The sequence below is a fragment of the Chinchilla lanigera genome, unplaced genomic scaffold, assembly GCF_000276665.1.
Source record: "Chinchilla lanigera isolate Chin_1 unplaced genomic scaffold, ChiLan1.0 scaffold00028, whole genome shotgun sequence".
NCBI lineage: Eukaryota > Metazoa > Chordata > Mammalia > Rodentia > Chinchillidae > Chinchilla > Chinchilla lanigera.
Window position 1 is genome coordinate 12,860,894 of NW_004955429.1, and position 23,120 is coordinate 12,884,013.

Sequence of the window (23,120 nt, forward strand, 5' to 3'; positions counted from 1 at the left end):
GGGCGGGGAGACCCGCGTGTCCCCGCCCCCGGGGCGGAGTCTGGCGCCCGCAGGGGTGGGGCGGGGCGCCCTCTGAAGATGCGTGCCGCTACCTGAGCCCCACGGCTCTCTCCGAGCCCTCTGCGCACCGCTCTCCCGCCCTGACTACTCTTGAAGTCCCAGATCTGCCGCTGTGGCCCAGCCACCTCAGCCAGCCTGAGCCTCAGGGTCCCCACCTGGACGGAGAACGCAGAGCCCTTGGCTTGGGCACGCTGTGGGGGCCTCAGGGCCCCGGGGTACAAAACGAAGGACAGGCAGGCCTGTCAAGGGCCAGGCCGGCCTCCCACCACAATGCTGCCTTTGGTGTCAACACAGAACACTGACCCGGCCCCCACTGAGGCAGGCGGCGGTGGGGGACACCCCTTTTGCCTGGGCTCCCCACATCGGCGGGCCAGAGCCTGCGCTGGGAACAGGCACCGTGCGAGGCAGGCAGCTTGGGGCGAGGGGCGATCTCTCAGGTCCTTCTCCGGTCAGAGGCTCCAAACCCACACCGGAGATCCGAGTCCTGCCGGCCCAGGACCCACATTCCCGCCCGAGCAGCCCAGGGGACAGGGGCTGGCCCAGAGCCCAGACTGCAGGTCCGTCCCTCCCTCAGCACCCACAGGGGGTCCCAGAGGCCAGCAGGCAGGCAGCAGAGCTCGGGAATGCTGTCCACCCACATGTCCGTCCACCTGTCCGCGGGGCTGACCCCCTTTACCTCTCCAGCCGCAGCCTCTGTCTCTGCTCCTCTCTTGTACTACGGTGAAATTCACACAGATGGAGGTCACCCTTTCAACCACTTGGAAGTGCACGTGTGTATGGAACTGTTGGACCTTCGCGAGCCCTTTTCGGGACACACCTTGTTTCTCACACTGTCTGTCCCTGGGACCATCCTCTCTGTCCTTGGTGTCTCCTTCACAGGGTCCGTGACTGTCCCTCCCCCTTCTTCCCCTGTCACCCTGTCCCTTCCTGCGTCTGTATCTCTGTTTTAATGTCATCTGTCCCCCCTCACCCTCCGTTTGTCCCTCTTGGTTCCTAACTCTCTGTGTCTCAGTCCCTGGTCCACATTTTATAGGATCTGAAGCTCAGCATCCCCTCCCTTGCTTGTGGCTACTTCCCATGTCAGCAGCAGCCGTGGCCCAAAAGAGTGGCCATCTGCACCCCTGCGCCCCTGCAGCTCAGGACAGCAGAGAGGTAGCCAAGAGCAACGGCACAGAGAGGGCCACTTGCCCGGGGTCACGCGGGGGAAGGAGGTGCCACCAGGAGGAGCCCAATGGCTCACAGCGGAGCCAGGAGGGGACCAGAGCCTGCCCCGAGAACCTGGCCAGCTGTCTCGGCTTTCACTCTAAACCTGGGCAGTGCCCTTTCACATTGCAATGTCACCAGCCCAGAGAAGTAGTGACTGACTATTCTGAGACAGGATCTCCCTGTCTTGGTTACTTTTCTTTGTTGGGACAAAATATCTGACTCCCAGAATTAGGGAAGGAAGGGTTTATTTAGCTCACAGTTGTGGAGGTTTCAGTCCATAATCAGCTGGCTCCAAGGCAGGGTGGCCTGGCACAGGGGCAACAGTTCATGGCCATGCAAGACAGCAAAAGCAGGAAGAGCAAAAGGAGAGCAGCACACGAGGAGATTCTTTCTGTCCCTTGTAGTGTATGCAGGCTACCTGCCTTAGGGTGGGTATAGCACTCACACCCCTAATCCCAGCACTGAACCATGAGTCAATCAAAAACTCTAAAAGCCCACCCCATGACTACACGAGACATGGCAGGAGACATCCAGACACAAACCATAACACTCTCTAGGCTGTTAAATTGCCCAGGCTGGGTTTGAATGTGATCTTCCTGTCTCAGCCTCTCAAAGTGCTGGGACTATAGATTTGCATGACCACACCCTGCTCAGACTGAATTTTTCAAGTTCATTCATAAGTGATTACTACAACCTGGTAGTTAAGAGCTACTGCCTGCCAGCTGTGTGACTGTGTACAAGTGACTGTTTTCTGGGTCTTCGTTTCCTGTTCTCTAAAACCAACATTGTGACATCGAGGCCTGCCTCAGGCATGGGGAGGATGATCTCACCGAAGTCAGAAAGTGGGGCTTCACCCAAAGGCCGTGTTCAGTAAGTGCAGAAGTACCAGATGGAAGCCCACCTCCTCTCAGTGAGGGAAGTGGCCTGGGCAGTAGGTGACAGATCTTGAGCCACCTACACCACCCTGCCCTGCCCTGCCACAGGTCTGAGGAAGAAGCTCCGGCTGCAGCCCAAGAAGCCGCAGCCTGGCCAGCTTCGTGCCGCCAGATGAAGCGCAGACACTTCTCCCAGCCACTGTTACTTGAGTCGGAGATGTGGCCAAAGCGCCCGTCCCCTGGGAGCCCAGCCAGGCTGTTATCGCAGACGGAATGCACATCACGCACCAGGAATTTGGGCCCGGGCCTGGCTGACACACACTTGGAGGAAGTTCCAGGCTGATAAGGCCAAGACAGAATGGTCGCAGTGGGACCAGAGTTCTTTACATCAGTTGCCATCTCACCGAGGCGCCAGGGCCGAGGGTGGAGGCCTGGGCCACCTGAACGGCCAGACAGGGAACGGAAGACTCGCTGCCCTTGGGGCTGTGTCCCCACTGGGTAGCTTTGGGGACATCACTGCAGCTCTCTGTGCCTCTGTCCTGGTGTCTGGAAATAAGAGTCACAATAATAGTAACCTCAGCCATCAACACCTAAGGGCTAGCAGCACCAGCTCTGGCTTAAGTCCAGAGCCTTCCCGTGTGGCCTTCGGAATGGGCTTTCATCTTCTTCCCCTGGTGTCCCCGCTGCCCACCCGGGAGCAGACCATATGGCCCAGGCTTCTGTCTTGCCAAGTGAACTCCCCCCACCCGTGAATTTCTGCCCTGGTGACATCAGCCATACATATTATGACACACTCAAGGGCCCCTGCTTTTGAACCCCCAAAATGCTGAGCTACATGCACTTCTTTGTCTCATAAAGCACACATCCTTGGCAATAGAAATTGGACTAAGACCAGCATGGTTAATCTTGATTGTCAACTTGACTATCCTGACAGACACCTAGGACCTTAGTACAGCGCACTTCTGAGTGTGTGTAGGTAGAGGTGAGGGTGTGACCTCAGGCACTGTATCCTCTCTGGTTTTTCCCCTGTGCCCACTTCCTGGCTGACACTCTCTTCCACCACGCCCACTTCCGCCATGCCCTTCCGCCAGGATTTTATGCCTTGGAGCCTGCTGATCATGGACTGAACCCTCTGAAATCACGACCCGAAATAAACCTCTCCTTCTTTACATTGTGAGTGTCAGATATTTTGTCCCAGTGATGGGAGAGTGACTAGGACGAACATGACATTCAAAGTTTGCATGCAGCTTTCCAGACGGAGGTCCGCCTCTCCCGGGGTGGCACAGCCTGGCATCCTGGGGCACCAACAAAGACCTAGAGCAGCACTGCTGCAGGCAGAGCTTGAGACTAAGACTTCTCAGCTCTCTCCAGCTTCATTCATCCACACCCCGTCCCTTATAGTCCAGAATCCCACTGTCATCCAGAGAAAAGCTGATTTACACATGGGGAGCCTCCCCACCTCCTACCTGTGGCTGAAACTAAGCATCAGCCCTGTTGTTCACATAAGAGGCACGATGACAGAGGTCCAAGGGGATGGATCCCTCTGGTTAAAGACGGTGTCCCAGCCCCCCTGGTCATCAGCGGAGACCACAGGTGTCTGGGACCACAGGACAAGAGCAGGAGGAATGTAACCAACTTTTGGCTCGTGTTCATCCCTCTCTTCCTGATGTCTAGAAGCACCCACCCTGCCCCACCAGGGAGATGTCACACTGGCCTGGAAGGAGTCCCTGGTACCACGGAGCCACACAGCTCGCCTGGACGCTCACCTGGAAAGCCCTAAGCCATGGGACTCTTTGTCATAGCAGCGTAACCCGTACCTAACCAATCACCGGCTCTCCAGCTTCAGGATCCTGCTCCAGTGCTCCCCCGAGGGGCCTCCAATCTCCCAGGGAAACTCCGCAAAGACTTGTGCAGTCTGCATTTCTGCTTTCTGCCCATGAGCATCCCAACCACCAGCACTTCCACAGAGCTCTGCTTTCTCTGTGCTGGGCCCACTTGGCTCCCCTTGCTGGCTGGGCACCTGGCTCAGGTGTGGCCCGCTGAGGTTGGCCGTCCCCAGCCTGCAGGTGGGGCAGGCTGCGGCTATGCTGGATGCTCCCAGGTCCAGCCTGGGAGCCTACCGTGTGGACACAGCCTCAGAGCAGAGGTCTGAGGAGCAGGAGAAAGGCGACAAGGTGATAAGACATTCAAGCCTTTGATGGTACAGTGGCCTGGACTCATCCCAGCCCTTTGGAAGCTTCTGCCAAGTGGAGCTACAGTTTTATTTTTGAGTTTGGTTGTTTCATGTGGGGCTTCAGCCAGTCGGAACTGGAGCTTCCTGTACCCAGATGCAAAGATCAGAGAACCTTGGCTACTAGAACTCAGTTCCCGAAGGCCACGTTACCCATCGAGATGCCCTGCTGGAGAGCCCAGGCCCTTCGGACAGGGGCTTAGCCACCGAGGACCTACATTTTACAATGCCCAGATTCCCTTCAAGAGCGGCTTCCCTGAAAGTAAAACGGACGATGTTGTTAGGAAAGATAGCTTCTATCTGTTACCTAGATACCAGGTGCCAAGCACGGAGCAATTCTGTGAATCTTTTCTGCAATCCTGGAGGCTCTCCAGACCCACTTTACAGATGAAGAAACCGAGGCTCAGAGGCAGAGCTGGATTTCTGGCCCAGAGCAGCCAGGTGCCAGATCAACACCTCCTTCCTGCCCTTTTGGGGGAAAGATGGACCATGTGACGAAGTAGTGTGTCCCCCCCCCCTCGACAGGGCATGCACAGCAGGGTGCTGGGAGGGGCTGAAGTGCACAGAATGGGGTGTAAAGAAAAGGGAGTTGGGGGTCATTACTACTGTGCTTCCCTTGTTCCTGGAAGCAGCCGAGCCTGGCACCTCCTGCCTGCCAGGAAGGACAGCCCCCCCACCTCCCCTGGCTGCTGGCTCCTGACTCACCGCGGCCCCTCCTGCCTGGCGTGAGGACATTTCTGGCACTTCTCAGTTCTGGCCACCCTCGGCCCCAGCCTTGGGGTTCAAGCCAGCCGTTCTGGCAGGCAGAGGGTGGGGGAGGGGTTGCCGAGCCAGCCCCGGTGGGCTGGAAAAGCAGGCTGAGACTCCTCAGAGTCCCTGCTCTCCGGAGAAGCCCAGAGAGGGAAGGAACGTGCCTGAGGCCACACCGCAGAACCACCAGGGGCTAAAAGGGACAGCCCAGGGGCTGGGGATTTAGCTCAGCGGCAAAAGCGCCTGCCTGGCAAGCGCAAGGTCGTGAGTTCGGTTCCCGGTACCGGAGAAAAACCAAAAAAAAAACCAAAAAAATAAAAAATAAAAAAAATAAAAATAAAAGGGACAGCCCAGAGACAGGAGACTTGGTCTTGCCAAGTCTCTTGCTCACTCTGAGGCTCAGTTTCTCCATCTGTGAAATGGGAAAGGCAGGCTCTGATTTTAGGTAGTTAAAGAATACACAAGATATTCAGCCATGGCAAATCTGCCTTCCTGAGAGAATCTTCCAACTGCTGTGCGTTACGCCCATGTAGGAATGTGCGTATGCTGCATGTAGGTAAAGATGAGCAGATGATGCACGTGTGTACCCGTGAAGGAATGTGTGTGCGTGTATGCGGGTCCATAGCTAGCTTCCCATGAATGTTATTCTGCCACATAGCTTTTCACATTTTACTGTGGCCATTTTCTACACCAACAACATATCCATGTATTTCCCGATATGCAGATTGCTATCTGCTACAACCAGTTTATTTATCTGATCCTCTGTGGATTATTTCCAAGTGTTTTTATCATCACAAATGATTGAAGAGCACCCTTGATGCTAGAGATTGGCACCTGCCCGCTTCCAAGAAGTCGCCAGAGCAAAGGGCTCGTGCATTTTAAAACTGCTGCCATTACTGCCAAAGGCCCCCCAAAGTGCCTCATGCTGTGCCCCCACCCCAGCAGTGCTTTGCTGAAGGCAGACCCACTAGTATTTTTCTTTGATCTCCAGCTTTAGGATTAGGCTTAGAACCTCTTTTTCCATTAAAGACAGAAATAATAAGCTGCTTAATTCTCTTCCAGCTTTTTCTTTTATCCACTCATTCCTGTACCCATCCATCCTCCCATCCTCCATCCATCATCCATCTATCCACACACCCTTCCACACGTTCACCCATCCATATAGCCATCCATCATCCACCCATGCATATACCCTTCCATCCACATATTCATCCATCCATATATACACACATACATCCTTCCTTCCATACATCCATTCCTCCTTCCTTGTGCCTATCCATCTACCCTTTTTTCCATCCTTCCTTCCATCCATTCTCCCTCCCTCTGTCTACCCATCCACCCTTCTTTCCATCCATTGATCCCCCATCCACCCATCCTTCCATCCATCCTTCCATCCATCCATCCATCCAACCACCCTTCCTTCCTTCCTCCTTGCATCCCCCCCTTCATCAACTGTTGCCCTTAAATCTCTCCCATCCCACATAGCTTCTGGCTGGTCCCCACCGGGGGGCAGGAATTTCCAGTAATCCCTAGAAGCCTCCCTTCTAGGAATGGAAGGTGGGAAAACCCATCTGTTTAAATAACAAACCTTGGCCTCTGCAAATAACCTGACAGGACTCAACTGGATCTGTCCTTGGGTATGAGCAAGTTTAGGATCTTAGCCACAGGTGACTACAGTGAGCTCAGCTCCTCTGCCTAGAGCTGCCTAGGCTGCTGGCCACGGCTCTAGACGCACCGCCATGTCTGAGCTGAGGCCATGGCGAGCCACTCATAGGTGATGGCAGAGCATGGCGGCTCCTAATGCAGGCACATCACGGCAAACCCAGGCCGTCCTGGCAGAAGCAGACCCACACTTGCTGCTTCCCTGTCACACTGGGGAGCCTTTGGAAGTCCCTGAGACCCCAGGCCCACCTCCCCCTGCCAGCTCGCCCCCCCAGAGTACACAGCTGTCTGCACCCCTCCTCACCTCCTCTGCCCCCGAATTTCCTCACCACCTCATCCAAGCTTGGCGGAATTGTTCCTGGGCTTTTTTTTTTTTTTTTTTTTTTTTCTGGTACCAGGAATCGAACTCACAACCTTGCACTTGCCAGGCAGGTGTTGTGCCGCTGAGCTAAATCCCCAGCCCCTGCTCTGGGCTTCTTAATAGACCCTAAGTAGCAATGACAGAAACAGCAGCTGAGTCATTGCTTTACATTCATAAAGATCTGACAGCCTCTTAAGTCCCTCTCCACCACGACAGAGGTTAAACTCTGCGTCCCCACTTCACAGATGAGAAAACCAAGGGTGGGAGACAGCTGAGCCTGGGTCCTGTCCTCTCCTAGCATCCTGGGGCCATGCAGCCTGTCCCCGTTCCAGAATTATGACCGGTTGAACCACAGTAGCCTGGAGTGGTCTGTAAGCCCTTAGAGAAGTTTCACCTTCCCCATTCCAACCTTTAGACCTCAGGTACTACAACCCGGGCTGGTAGTAGTCATTACTCCTGGTGACCGTATCCAAGCACCATGCACGTGGACTCCCTCGGCCTCCCTAGAGCCGCTGGGCAGCTGCAGGCACATCTGCACCAAGCTGCCCTCTGGGGCCTTCCCGGCCCCTCCAGCTCCAGTCTCTTCCCCCCACGGCTTCCTGACCGAGGCCCTGCTAAGGTACCAGGTGGGGAACCCACACTCTAGACCACTTGGCAGCTGGCTCTAGCTCCTGCCAGCGGAGGTGCCCCCCATGAGGAGGGTCCCGAGCCTGCACCCTGCCTGCCCTGTGCCAGCCCTGACCCGACCTGCTCAGGACGTGGACCCAGCCTGAGTCCACAGCCTAGGCCCCACTACCTGGCCTCCACATCCACCTACCAACTAAGGGCAGTACCAGGGGCTTGGCAGGAACCAGGCGTGGTTCCCTGAGAGGGCAGGGAAAGCAGCAACCTCGGCTTTGATGTCAGTTCTTGTACATTAGATTCAGGTGCTGCCGGGCATCTGTTTGGCATTGCTCTCTTGACACCAGGTCGTTGGGGATTGGCTCTCATCAGAAGGCCACACCCGCCTCTTCCTGGCTATTTCAGCCAATTGGAGTACAGAGAGATGGCTTCCTGCCTGGTCATTGTCTCCCATACGGCTGGGTGCCAGAGGCCAGGGCATCAAGACAAAAGCATGGCAGGCCAGCAGGGAAGCGGGCATCTGCCATTGGTGACTAATAATAAAACAAGCAGGGCATGCCCACTGCAAATGTGTTAGCCAGGAGGAGAGAATGCGACACAAGCCAGGGGCTGATTTTCAGTTATATAAAAATAGCTGGGTGGGAGCCTGGGAAAAACAAGGGTGTCCCCACCCAGAAATCCTCTCCAGGCCTTTCCACAGGCACATTGCCTCCCCAGGTTTCCTTAAGGGTGTCTCCCTCTCTGTATACATACTGATGCAGTGAGTATCCCTATTGCCTTGATGGAATGAGCTGAAACCCCTTCACCGTATCTGCCTCTCATTTTTCAGAGCTGTATAATATTCCACCAGCCAGCTCAAACACACTGAATGTTTCTCTCAACTATGGTCAACTATGGTCTTCTGGTTTTTTCTTTTTTCCTCTATTACAAATAATGCTGCTGTAATTATCTTCATGCCTATCTCTCTGTGACATTTGTACAAGTCCTCTAGGACAAGCATTCAGGACAGTGGGGCTGGCAGGGGCTGGCTCACAGGGCATGCATGTATTCAAGTTCACCAGCTCATGCCAAGCTGCCATTTCCGGGTGCTCAGACTGACACGCATGCCCCTGCTGCTGCCAAGAGCTCACCTCCTCCCCTGCGCTCATTAACGTTTGCCCATGTGGTAGGTGTGAAGGGGACCTGGGTGTGGTTTCAATTTGCACGCTGTCGCTAATGAGGGTGAGCATCCCGCCATGTGTCTGCAGCCATGTGCATTTCCTCTTCTGTGAAATTCCTGCCCACATGTCCCGCCCCGGAGCACGTTGTTTTCGTCTTTGCAATCCTGGATTTCTCAAGCACGGCCTGGCCGCGAGCCTCTGCCTGGAAGCCTTCTAGGGCTCCCCGTGGGCCTCGGGGAAGCCCACGCCTGGCCCTCACCCCTGCGGGCGGCCTAGCTGGGGAGCCCAGGGCGGCAGTTTGGCTCGGCTCCCTGCCCTCTGCCCTGCGGTGCTCCCACCTCCCCCGGCATCCTCCCCGCTGTCCCTGCCGCTGCTTTTTCTCATCCTCGGGTCTCAGCTGAAACCTCCCTTCCTCCAGGGAGCCCTCCAGGCTCTGAAGGCTCAGGCCACAGCTGCGGGCCGCTCGGCAGGCTCTGCGCTGATGGCAAACACCCCGGGGGCTGAGACCGGGACTGCGCTGCCCACGCTCCCCTCCCCAGTCCCTGGGACTGCGGCTGCGCAGAAATAGCGACCCAAACTCCAAGAAAGGCGAGCAAAACGGAAAGCTGGGGAGGAACAGTTCAGGGCTAGCAAGAAGGGCAGTGCTCAAACACGGACCCCAAGAGGGACCCCGGGACCATGAGGGGTCCAAGGAGGGTGGAGGAGGGGATCGCAGAGTTCAGAGTCGGGGAGCGAGGGTTCCGTCCTGCTTCCCCGGGTGACACGCGCTGGACGGGTGTCGTGTCCTTCGCGCTTCCGTTTCCGCCCCCAACAGAGGGAGCCCTGGCAGCCCTCCTGTCACACACGGTGCCCCTGGACGCCCGGCCTGAGGGCTGACCCACCGTTCCAGGCACAAGGGGCAGGCCGACCCCGGACCAGACAAAGGGGCCTTGTTCGCCGGCTCTTCGCGGAACTTCCCTGCCCCCCAGCTTGGCCCCAGCTGAACAAAACCAGATGCCAACATGTGGGAGGAGGAGGCGGGTGGGCAGGCGGCATCCCAGCGCCCCTCTCTGGGTCTGGGCCCCCGCCCAGAGTTCCAGATGCCCCGGCGCCGAGGGGAGCTCCCCCACCCCTTCCCACCCCAGAGGCTCTGCCTCCTGCCAGGCTTGTGCCAGGCGTCCAGGCAGTCGCTGCCACCACGCGCAGCTCACAGCCCAAACCCTGGGGAACCTCAGGGCTTAGGGTCACCCACCCGCTCAGGCTCACAGAAGGGACAGAGGCTGCCTGAGGTCCCTGCCCGGGACACCCCCGCCCAGAGGCCCACGGGCCAGGACTGGGAATTCCCCCAGGCCCACCTCCATCGCCCCTGAAACGCCGGCACAGCCTGGCCTCCCTCAGCCCGACAGAGGACGGAGAGGGACAGACGCCGCGGTCCAGTGTGCCAGACACGTCAGGGGATGACGTTCGCCACCTCCCGTCCAGAAGTCTGCCTGGTGCCCCGCGCCCGCCCCCTCCACCTCTCTGCATCGCAGCCAGCACAGCCCCGTCCACCACAGCCACCCACGCCACTGCCACCCATGAGCTGCGTGTCTCCTCTCGCCGCACCTTCCTGCCCTCCTCCGTGTCTCCAGGGGGCGAGAGGGGTCCTTGCGGCCGCAGCTCCCCAGACTGGGAGCCGGGACTGTCCCGACGGTGTGGACGGGCAGGCTAGGCAGGCACACAGGCGCAGTCGCTGTGATGCTGCTTGGGGCCAAAGACGTCAGGTGTAAGTGACCACGTGCAGACCCAGCTTTTGTCTACCAGGTCCTGGAACATGTGAAATCGACCTAAGCGCCTAGACGTTAGCAGCGGGGACCCCAGGTGGCTGCGCCCGGAAGCAGGGAGCAAAGAGAGGACCTTTGGGGAGAGAGCAGCTGCGCTGTGGTTCTGCACCGCAGGAGCTCTTGAACCCTCGCCCCCAAGCCAAATCTCCAGCAGACTGCGTGGGCCTGCAAGGAGAGGATGCAGCCACCTCCTGCAGCTGGTGTCATCTCCTGCAGGGGTCACAGCTCTGCACAGCAGGAGGACAGCAGGGGGGGTGACCGGGGCTCCTGCAGGCCATCAATTGGTCCCAGCGGCTTCAGCAAGTCCAATGGTCCCCAACAGGGGCCTGACTATGTTGCCCGACTATGTTGCCCACTCCACACCCTAGAGGGATGCCTGGCTACGGGGGGACCACGGCACTGCTGGGGACAGGAGCTGAGCTGGTGACGTGGGCCCAGCTGTATCAGATGCCCAGACCAGGCCCTCTGTGTGGGACGCCTGTCTGCATCAGCTTGCTGGCCGTGGTAGCCGCTCCCTCCATGCACCAAGGCTGCTCCCCAGAGGCCAGAGAGAGGCCACTAGACTCACAGCCCAGGCTCCTCCAGCCACCTCAGGCCTCAGCGAGAGACAGCTCACCCTCCCCTGTGTGTCCCCGGGGCTTTTCTATCAGAATACTAAAAGGATTCCCCAAAGACAATGGCTGGACAGATGGAAGGAAAAGATTCTTTCCCTTCTGTCCTTCCGGAGCGTTTCGGATGCTCAGTAAACTGGTGGTGCTGGATTTTAACTGCTGCGTGAAGAAACAGTAGAAGGCTATTGGAGGTTTATGGGACAAGGGGATTGGCTGTGGTCCCCCCCCACCCCAAGAGTAAGGGCAGGGCTCTGCACACCCAGGTGACGCTGCTGATGGCCACAGACTTCAGAGCCCAGGATCATGAACGCACCCTACACTGCAAAGCCCACCTAGGAAGCTGTGTTCCCCATCCCAGCCAAACCCTTTGGTCTCCGGGCCCCGCCCAGCACAGAGGGCCAAGCGCTGAGCCTGCTCATGGCTGAGAGAGTTGATTGAGCAACAGAATGTCCCACACAGATAAGAAGAAAAGACCGGGCTGTAGCCTCACCCAGGGACACAGATACTAACTCCTAAACAAACACAGAACACCGAACCCAGTTGGCTCCAGAAAGACAGTATGTGGCTTGCAAGTGACACAGCTCCAGGTTTGGCTCCCCACAGAGGAGCCAGGCATGGGGCACCACACTCACTGCAAAGAGAGGGATCATACAAGCATTGTCATCAGTACAGAAAATATGTGTTCGACACAAGCCCATGTCTCCTGTCTTAGCTGCTCTCTCGTCACTGGGACACAACATCCAACACCCACAAGGCCAAGGAAGAGAGGTCTATTTAGGCTCACAGTCTGTAAAGGTTTCAGTCCATAGTCGGCTGGCTCCAAGGCAGGACGGCATGGCAGAGGGGCCTGGTGGAGGAGAACTGCTCATGGCATGGCGGACAGGAAGTAGAGAGGGATCAAGGGAGGAGGAGGGAGGTGAATCCTTCCAGGCCACGCCCCCAGTGACCCACTTCCTCCCTCCAGGCTTCACCTGCCAACATCACATTCAGCTGTAACCTCAGCGCTGATCTCATCCACTGATGATTTTCACGCCTCCATGATCCTGTCACCTCCCCAATGCCCTGCCTGTGAGCGTGTGAGGCTTTGGGGCACATCTAGATAGAAACCATCACATCTTCTCACAAATTAGTAGGGGTGGAAAGGAGCTTCGTTAATCCAACAAAGCTTAATACACCGTCCTTCCTCGGGGTTTGAGGAGGCTGGGTGCCAGGGCCCCTCTCAGACACCGAAATCCACTAAGGCTCAAATCTTCACCAGCTCCCAAGCCTGCCTTTCCCTTCCTCCCGTGAACATCTGCCACTTTTTCAAAAACTTGTGGTAAAATACACATAAAATTGACTGCAGCAACCACCTTTAGGAGGTAACTCCACAGCAAAAGGCTCATTCCCAGCACCATATCGCCGTCACCACCAGCCACCACTAGAGCTTTTCCAGGGTCCCAGACTGAAACGCTGTCCCTGTCCACCTTCAAGGCTTCCTCCCTTCTCCAGCCCCTGGCACCACTGTGCTACATCCTCCCCATGAGTCTGACTGCTCTTGGGCCCCCATCTGAGTGGGGTTGTGCAGCCTGTGTGCTTGAATGTTTGCCTTATGTCACTCAACATAACATGCTCAGGGCTCATCCACATTGTGGCCCATTCCCTTCTTTTTTAGGGCTGAGTAATATTCCACCATGCAGGTAGACCTCATTTCATTGTTCCTCTCCTCTATCTGATGGACCCTTGAGCTGTATCGCTGTTTGCCTCTTGGTGACTAATGCGGTAATGAACATGGATATGCAAGTGTCTCTTTAGCTCCCTGCTCTGTGAGGTGTATCATTTGTGCTATTTCCTGCCTAGAAAAATCGGCCTTGAGCCTGGCTCAGGCTCTGGGCCCAGGGAGCACTGGCCCAGAAGAGCCAGGGCTGTGTCCAAGAAGAGGGGGCGTGGTGGGTGGAAGAGCAGGGAGCGGTGTGTTGTTGACGTCAGTTGGCCTTGGCTAACCTCTGCAGCAACCTGGAGCCATGCCACTATGCATCCGTTTGCCCAGCATTATTATTGTTATTATTGTTATTGGGGTTTTGAGCTAGTGCTCCCTATATAGTGCAAACTCACAGAGATTCCCCTGCCTCAGCCTCCCGAATGCTGGGATGACAGTGTGCATCGCCACGCTTGGTTACCCAGCATATCTTTAAAGTCAGAACTGCTGAGGACTCTGTTCCTCGGCTTCTCCTGAGGAATCAGCTGTCCACTGGACCTGATCCCCCAGCCAGGGGCAGCAGCAGGTCACTTCCTTGGCCTGCAGCCTGCTGTCCTCTGCAACCCATCCCCCGTCCCAGAAGCCTTGGAGTTTGTGAGGCCTTTGAAACTGGGTTCGGGGTCCCGCTTCATGGCTGGGAGAGCACAGCTCAGAGGCTGAACTGAGACTTGAACCCCCAACTCTCGAGCCACAAAAACAGAGCAGGATGGGACCCTGTCATAGCAGAGGGCTGGGAGCTCAGGCGGGTGTGGTAACTCACTACCACCACCCTTTGCCTCAACACCCTTTTCTATCTCTTCCTTGGGTGAGCTCCTACTCACCCTACAGAACCCACCTCAGGCTTCACAGGCCCTGCCCCAGACCAGTGTGTCCTCCGACTGTTGCAGGGCGGGGTCAGTTCTGCGGTGTGTCTGAGCTCTGGAGTCCAAATCAGGGCCTGATGGAAAGCAAGGCAAAATGAGAATCAATAGACCAGTGAGGAGACAGAGGGAGTGGAAGGGAGGAGCAGAGGGGCCGGGGGCGGGGTCAGCCTCATCTGACCTGACAGTGCCTGGAAATGAGAGAAAGTGGTGAATCTCAGCAGGGGAAGCAGGAGAATGGGACCCCAGGGAACCCCAGAGCAAAGCCAGCCAGGAAAGACCCCAAGGAAAAGGACCGAGTGTAAGGGAGGGGCCGAGGGGCAGTGAGGTTGCCCAGCCAGGGTCACCCCTTAGCCTTCCTCTTCTGCTTCTGCTTCCAAACTGTTCTGCCCTGGGGCTAGACAGGGGCCAGAAGAGAAAGGAGGAGCCCATGGGGCTTGGACACAAGCCTCACGAGCTGCAATATCAGGGCAGCAGGCTGTGCATCTAGAAGCAGTAGCCAAGGGTCATATTACCAGAGATACAACACGCAGGAAGTAGGAGAGGAGGGTGGTTTGGGCAGACTTTTCCATCCTGCCCTCCTTTGATATCTCATGGGCCCCTATCCTTCCTGACCTCTGTTCTGGTCACTTCCCCCAATTCAGAACCCTGCCCCAGCCCTGCCTCACCTCCACCCTGAGACCTAGGGCTTACAGCCTCCTTCTGTGTGACACACCTGTTTCTCAAACCCGACGGCTGCAGCGGCCCCTTTGTGCTTCTTCTGACCATGGCTGACCTGTAGTGTTGGACAGGTCACCTGGCCAGAGTCCTGCTCTCTGCAGGACCAAGTTGTTCACACCGATGCTCATGAGATGAAAATATTTTGTGTATGAACGAACAGGTGCACTTCACAAGCCAAAGCCCTTCACCCTCAAGTCTGCGTGTGTCTCCCTGATTGCATTTTCAGGTCGTTTATTTATTTTTGTGAGGCAGGGTCTTGCTAGTATTTCAGGCTGGCCTTGAATTTGTGGCGAGCCTCCTGCCTCAGCCTCGCAAGGTGTGGGATGACAGGTTGCAGAGCTGGAGTTCTGCAATGCCAGTTTCCTCCCAGCTCACATCTTCCAAGCAGGCGAACATGAGGCAGGCACCATGATTAGAACTCCACGATTCAAGGCCAGGAGGCGTAGTTCAGCTTTGGCCTCCCTTCCACTGCACAGAGCGTGCGTGGGAGGATAAAAAGTAGGCTCTGGGTCAGGTTCATCATCAACTGCAGTCGCCCTTCACTCACTGTCCCCTCCCCCCCCATCCTTACAGCACAGAGCCACGGCGCTGAGGCAGGGTCCTTCCTGCTGCCCCAGCCCAGCCCTCCCTCCACCACCCAGACCCTGCACCTGGGTCATCGTCCCCTCCAGCTCCAGCCCAGCTTGGTCCTTGCCCTGACTGAACTCCAGACCCCGCATCTGCAGGCGGCTGAGTCGGAGGCCCTTGAGGGTGAGGACTTTGCTGGTTCTGCCCTGGTGCCCCACAGGGACCCTCGTGACAGGGTCTCTCACTTTCTATCCCAGGTGGCTGGGAGCTCCCTGTCCCCACCGCAGAGAGAGCCAGGTCCCCATCCCTCGGGGACACGGTGCCCAATGGGCAGCAGTGCAGATCAGACAGGGCCTGCTCACCAGGCTGGCAACCCTAATCCCGTGGGCCACCATGGGTCCCCAAACCGCCCTCTCACAAGAGGACTCTGTCTTGCTTCCCCCACCCCTGGAAAGCAGGAAGTTTCCCGGGCCAGGCCCTGTACCAGCAGCTTTGTCCCTCGGGAGGAAAGAGGGCCGGTCCTGGCTTTGTATCTAAGCGGATCAGCTCCCCACACCAGTGGCCACCATGCAGACTTGCATTTGTTCCCGTGCCTCTCTGAGTGGGGGACATAGCGTCATCCTACTTCCTAGGACAGACTTAAGCACTGACGGAGACCATGTCCCCACCCTCCCAGATGCGCGTCTGGCGCCACCAGCCTGGTAGGGAGCCGCGCCTCCGCCCAGGTGCTCCCTGGACAAAGTGCCAATCCCCCCTCCTCCCTGGATTCTTATCCTGCTTATTTTCCCTCCTGACGCTTGTCGGTATATTATACCCGCGGTTCTCAAGTATTTTGTTCTCAGGATCCTTTCATTAAGGTTGCTAGGTGGATGACATAAGTAAAAATACAGATTACCCCGTTCGATCTGAGCTGCAGATGGATGACAAATAAATTTTTTAAGTAGAAGTGTGTCCTCGATATTGCACAAGACACATATTTTATCTGGCAGCCTCACCCTGCACATCGTTAGACATTCCTGAGGACCTCGAAAACCTTCAGTTCCCATACACTGTGGGTACTGATATTCACTGTATTAGACACTCAAATGGAAAAACTGTTCAAATACTATATTTATTTACACATTTATTTTTCCAAATGATAAACAGTACATGTTCACATAAATAATGTTTCATGAAAAATAGTGGCATTTTTTTCAAAACAACAAAGTCAGCAAGAAGAGTGGTATCTTTTTTCATTTTTGCAAATCTCCTTAGTATCTGGCTTAATTGAAAACAGCTGGCTTCTCAGCACTGTTGCTTAGTACAATCTGTTAAAATTGGTGACTTTTGTTGAGAAAATCTGGCCTTAATCTGCAGTCAGAAAGGGTGAAATATTTTAGTAAGTCTTCTCTGATAATTATGAATATTTTTCTTTGCTCTAACACCAAAACTTAACAAGTGGTAATTTCTTCAACTTGGGTTGCTATGGAGTGAAAATTTCATAGTTTGTTACGTGAAAATCCACTAATCTAGCTGGTTGATTAAATGGGTCTCTGATCCATGCAAGGTTTTGTAACAACATTCATCGGTCATTTGGAGGATATTTGTCCACGGATCTCCCAAATGCTGACGTATTTCATCACTCGGTAAGTAAACACCAGGCCTGCTGTTGTCGCTCCCAATCTCATCAGAAAAGTCTTTAAATATTGGCTCCTGCTGCCGATACAAGTTTTCCAGTATTCAAATGTTCACTTGACAGCGGGAGTTGTGTCCTTGACATCCGGCCCGGCAGGGCTTCTCAAAGTGGCAGCTCACCCCAAGAAAATAGCCACCAAATGCCAAGTCTGAATAACTGCAACTTGTTGGTCATTCTTGCAAGTTACAAAGAAAAGTGCTCCATAAAAAACAAGCCGGTTGAACTGGCAACTCAACGCAGCTCCCAAGCTTTCCCCAGAGTCCTGGGCGAGCTCTAAGTCTCTTCCCACTGCTCCACCCAGAAGGCTTAGATGCGTCCCCAAGGCTCGGGGTCAAATCAGCTTTCACCCTTCTTTGTGGGCACATGGCAAGGGTGTGGTTTCGAAGACCCTAATGGCCAAGGACAGTTGTACTACTCCCCGATTTGTGCTTTCTCCACCTCCAGTCCATGTTTTATTTTATTTTGAGACAGGGTCTCACTAAGTTGCCCAGGCTGGCTTCAAACTTGTGACTTTCCTGCCTCAGCCTCAAGTAGCTATAATTACAGGCATGTGCCACTGTGGCCCTCTTGAAAATAAGTGATATTAACTCAAAACAGACTTGCTGAGCACTGCGCCACTCTCTGCTCCAGGCACCAGGGATGCAACAGGTAAGAAGGTACTAGGATTCTCCAGTGTCGTGGGGCTAACTGCTTCGATTTAAGGGACCCTGGCAGACGCAAAAACCAAGACATCCACAGCATGGGGAAGGAGTGCTACACAGCGGGAGGGAGGGAGATGAGCCAGCACACGGTGGGCAGTCAGTTAGGCTCACCCAAGAAGGCAGCAATTCAGCAAAGACCTGAATCAGGGGAGGGAGAAGCCACCAGGATGTTTACAGGAGGGCCAGCCCCGTGCAGAGGCCCGGGCGCTTCCCGTGTTAGCCCCCAACAGACAACCGCACAGAGCACTCCGAGACCCCTGCCGGAAGTTCCTCAAAGAACTAAAATTAGAAATTCCATAGAGCCCAGTTCTCTGCCTGCTAAGTGTCTTCCTCAAAAAGCTCAAGACATCATGCTACATGGCCATCAACAGACAACCAACCGGACAAAGCAAATGTGGTCCCTTTGCATAATGGGCCACAACTCGGCCGTAAAGATGGACGCATTTGAGACATTTGTAGGAAATGGGTGCGCTTGGGGAACAGGATGTTGCGTGAAATGTATCCGACACAGAAGCTCAGATGCTGCGTGGTACGTCTTATTTGAGCAAGGCAAAGTACAGACAAGGAGGGCTAGGAGAAGACGAGGAGATGGATCTCTTGCACACGGGAAGTTCAGGAGACCGAGGGTAGGGCTGGGAGGGAGGGGGAGCAGAAGTAAGTAGAATAAAGACAGCCATGTATAGAACCTCATAACCTTGATGCATGTAAACATTATATGTCATAAACATGAGATCATTTTGGGGGGATTGAAAAAGAGTCTCAATATGTAGTTCAAGTTGGCCTTGAACTCACAGTGATCTTCCTGCCTCAGCCTCCTGAGTGCTGAGATTACAGGCATGCACTACCAGGCCCAGCTAAGATTAATAATATCAATAAGAAGGAAAATGACACAAGGGGGGTTAGAGGAGGAGGGAGGGAAAGGGGATTGAAGAGAAGAACCAAGCTGTAGTGTGTGCGCACGCACCTCTCCCCAAGGTAGCTGTGCACCGCATGTATTGCAAACGCATACTAATAAAATACCAGCAAACGACTCTGTGTAAGAAACGTTTAAAATCAGAGAGGAAACCTTCTTGAGCGCTGACCATGTACGGGGCACTGACCCAAACTCTCGGGCGCTTATTCTCCTGAGAAGAGAGAAACAGCGGTACCAACAGGTGGCAGTGAATAAATCCGCTGCGTGTCTGGGAGCTATCAGTGAACAAAACCAAACACAAGGGACAAGAGAGGGGCACATCGGGGAGAGGTCGGCCGCTCAGAGAGGCCAATGGGGCAGGGGGTGCTGGTTTGTCCCTGTCACAGCTTCAAAGGACGGCACCCCCGGCGACGGCAACCATACCACCTTGCAGATAGGGGAGAGGATGCCGTGCCCACAGGGCCATAGGCACACAGACCCACGGCTGTCGTTTTTATCTGTAGCAGTTTCGGTGCTGAACCTTCCTGAGAACTGACATGCTCACACTGACCGAGAAGCACACACCTCTGCCCTGCATGCCTGTGTCGGGTTCTCTCAGGCACCACGTGGCCCACCGTTCACAGTGGACCCGTCTGTAGCATTCACAGTATTCAGACACTGTGCAGCCATCAGTGGAATCAGTTTTAGAGATTTTCATCACCCCAGAAGAAATCCCATGTCCACCCAAGACCACCCACCTTTCCCCCTCTCTCCAGCCCGCCCCTGGCCTGCTTCCGGGATGCTCTATCTCCATGGACGTGGACCCTCTGTGGCCTTTGGTGACCGGCTCTGCTCACTAGCACAGTCTCCTTAAAGTTCACCCATGTGGCAGCATGTGACAGTACCTCATCCCTTTTGCTGGCCAGACAGCACCTTTGGTATGGACAGGCCATGTCTCCTTTATCCACTCATCCGTTTTCTTTTGTTTTGTTTTGGTTTGGTTTTTGTGAGACGGAGTCTCCCTGTGTAGCCCAGGCTGGCCTTGAACTCACGGTGAATACCTCCTGCCTCAGCCTCCTGAGTGTACCACCCTGCCCGCCCTATTCACTTACCCATGGGTGCACAGTAGTCTGCTCCCGCTTTTTGCCACAGTGTGTTTTGCACAAAACTACACTGTTGTTTTGCTGCCTCTACGTTTCCAAGGCAGGTTACTTCCTCACTATAATAAAACAGTCACGAGCCACAGCCTCCAAGTGACAGGTTTGGGGCCACCACAGGTAAAGTGTGGCGCAATTCTCCAGGACCCGTTTCCCAAGTTTTGTGAGGAATAATTCCTAGCGGACACAGAGGGCACGGGAAGTGGTCATCTCCTCCCTGCCATCCCGTATGCCCACCACGGGTCCCGCAGGGCCCGACGGGAACAGTCTGCTGTCACCCCTGAGGCTCATGCTGGCTGCTTGGGTCCTGTGCGGCTGTCCCGGAGGGTGGTAGCCCTGAGCCCTGCTGTGGAGCCAGCCATCTGGGCAGATGTCCTAGCCACACGGTCCGTGCCCCCATCAGAGATGTTGGCCTTGGTTTAGGCCTGGATGTCTGGGACCTTCCTAGGGCACCAGGGAGCAGAGACAGGCTGTTGGGGAGGGCAGGTATCTCACTGGGCTCACCTCCACAGCCCCTGGGCAACACCCCTTGCCTCCTGCCCCAGGAATTCCCTGGGCCCCAGAAGTTCCAGGAAGAGCCTGGAAAATGCTGCAGTTAGGAAAACTGAGGCCCTGGAAGTGCTGGTTGCATGCTGGGGTCACACAGGGAGACCACCAAGGAAAAGCACCCCCGTCCGGTTCCTGGGTCCCCGTGTTCCCTGCAGCGGGAGCGAGGCTTTGCGGATGCCAGCATCTCCCACGGGAGGCCAAGGAGGGGAAAAAAGACACTCACTGTTGTGAGGTTACTGTTTTGTTCTTTGTTTTTTCCATTTTTAGCCCAAGCGCTGTGCCAGACCCTGGGAGAGACTTTAGCCAACAGCAGGCTGTTTTTAACTCACAACAGCTGAGGGAGGGAGGCAGCTCAGGCCCATTTCACAGACAGGGAAACTGAGGCTCAGAGAAAAAAGGTAACCAACTCAAATCTAAGCAGCAAGACAGGGAGAGGGTCCCAGGTCAGCCTGCCCCTAAATCTAGATCCTTTCCGCTGCCCAAGAGAAGAGGTGGCTTTGAGGGAGAGGAGGAAAGGCCAACACAAGAAGGGCCCTGTCCCTAGTATGCCCGGCTTCTAGCCACTGCCACTTGCCATTTCTGAAGGTCCTGAGTTCCTGTATGCCCCAGCCCTTGCACACGCTGTTTCTAATTCAAGGCTATATTCATCACCCTTCAGGTCTTAGCTCAGATGTCTCTTCCTCCAGGAAGCCACCCTGGGCTGGAATGTCTCCCCAGCTCTGGGTCCCTGTGTGTACTTCCTTAGCAGCTCTGACGGTGTTCTGAGCCTCCCTAGGGAGAAGCCCGAGGCTCAGCTCCGGGTACAGTGGGAGGCCTCACAAACGGAATGGCCAAGCTTCTTCTCGGGGGACGTGCTGACCCCAGCTTTGATTCTCAGCTCTCAGGCCTGCGTCTGGGGATGAGGAGGTGTCCGGGTGTCCCCTGGGGAGCCAAGCCCTCTGTCCCCAGCCCCCACCCTCTTCCTCACATCTCCCCAACGCTGCACTTCAGGGAGTCTCGGCCAGCTCCAGAGATGCCCAAAGCAGGGAAGGAGGCCCACGTCTGCCTGTGCTGCCCGGGTGCCTGGGGAGGCGAGCAGGTGGGAGGCAGGCTGGGAACGCCAGCCTGGGAGGACGCGAGGGCGCTGAGGGGCACTGCCGGGTGTGAGCGGTCCGGGGCGCTGGGGAGGCAGCACAGACCGCAGCCCACTCTGGAGGGTGAGTGTCTTGGACGCAGCAGTCTCGGAAGGAGCAGGGCAGCGGCTCCTTCACCCCTCCTATCTTCACAGGGTCTGCACCCCGGGGCAAAGCCTGGACCCTGGCAAAGGAGGGAACTTGGGGCCAAAGGCCTGGGAGGCACAGGGGCCTTCTCCCTCACCCAGGAAGCTGCTCCCCGGGCCCACCTTGGGGGGTGCCCCGACACTGACCTGGCCGTGGCCCGGCTCTGACACCCTCCTCACATCCTCAGCAGGTGCCGCCACCCTCCTGGCCTAGCCTGGTGGGGCCCTGAGAGTGCAGTCACCGCAGGGAGCTCACTACATAACCTTTGTTCCCAGCACCCTTCAGGAAAACACTGGCTCACTACCTGCAGGCTTCCCCAGCCTCAGCCCCAGTGGGCTGCACTGGGCCCTGGCCTCGGCCTCCACAGCAGATGGCCCCTGTCTACCTCATGCCCGAGAGGCCTGGCAGAGCCCTGGCTGAGCTGCTACCCTCCCACAGTCTGGCCTGCGTCCCCAGGCTGGCACTGCTCGGGAGAGCCGTCGAGCCCTGGCCTGGAGGTTGTCAAGGACTTGGAGCCAGTGGCCTCCCCAATGCCACCTGTGCCTGCATCCCTGGGCTCTCTGGCCTCGCCCCAACTGGATCCCGTGAGCACAAGATGGCCCCCTTTTCCTCCGCTGTTTACCAGGCAGCATTGCTTTCCCGTTTTACAGAGCAAGAGGAGGAAGACACAAAAGGGACTTGCCCAAGATCACAGAGCCAAGAAGAGCCACAGGCAGGATTCGAACCTAGGACCTGGCCTCTGCCTCCTGCAGGGAGCGCCCCAGCTTGGGGCCTGAGTCTCTCTGCTGGCAGCGCCTCCCGCCTACATCAGGAGGCCGAGGGTCTGAGTGCCCCTGACCCGGGCTCATGCTCCTCAGGCTCTATACCTGGGCTGCTGCCTCAGCCTCCCTTGTTGCTAGGGAGCCTGGCTTTGCGTCCCTCTGGGTTCCGTAGACAGCACCCACATGGCCCGGTCTGCGGCCACCCCATCCACTTTGCGGGATATACCGGGGCCTGGGACGAGCTCCCCTGTGCCCACTCTGGGTGAGGAGGAGCTGTGGGGGGGGGGGTGGGCAGGGCCACACCAGCCTTCCCTGTGAGACGGGACAGTTGCTTCCGTTTCCCTAATGCCGGTGGGGGTGAGGTTCCAGCCCGTGTTGAGCCTAGGTCAGTGCCTGCCCGAGGCCGTGCCTCAGGGCTCCCCGCCACTCTTTCACCTGTGGCTGTGGGCTCCCACGACACCAACGCCCGCAGCTCTGCACCTGGGTTTCAGCGGGGCCGAAAGAGGGCAGCCCTCAGACAGGGTCAAGGCCTCACCCGGGTCGCCCAGCACACAGCCGCGGTCAGCCTGGCGCTGTGCTGGTCCGGGAGCTGTGGGAGCCAAGGGCCGGGTGTGGCCGGACGGCAGGCGAAGCGCTCCTTTCCAAACAACAGCCAGATGTCTCGGGGACAGCTTGTTCCTGCAGCTGGGCCCTGGGGAGCCCGGCCTGGCCACGCCTCAGCTCCGCTGGGCCTGACATCTGCCCAGCTGTGCCGGTGACTCAGGCCAGCCCTGGCCCTGGCCAGATGTTCTCCTGTATGATGGGGGAGGGGACCTGGCGATATCCAGGGGCCCTCAGGCCATCGCTCTGGTGGGTGGAGCTGGGAGGCCCTCCCAGGGGTCGGAGGAGGGGAGGGAGGGATCA

General features: G+C 56.5%; 1 protein-coding gene across 2 annotated transcripts in view; it reads right to left on the reverse strand.

Moving 5' to 3' along the window:
* Positions 1-19,651, reverse strand: part of Fbln2 (fibulin 2) — an 88,619-nt gene extending 68,968 nt beyond the window's left edge. Inside the window, exons 1-2 of one of the 2 annotated variants that reach the window (XM_005386977.2) lie at positions 19,604-19,651; positions 13,912-14,013 (exon numbers count right to left, since the gene is read on the reverse strand). The gene's annotated coding sequence lies outside the window, so the exon portion shown is untranslated. The remainder of the gene's footprint in view (positions 1-13,911; positions 14,014-19,603) is intronic. The other variant, XM_005386978.2, reaches the window with a different exon arrangement.
* Positions 19,652-23,120: the final 3,469 nt, after the last annotated feature.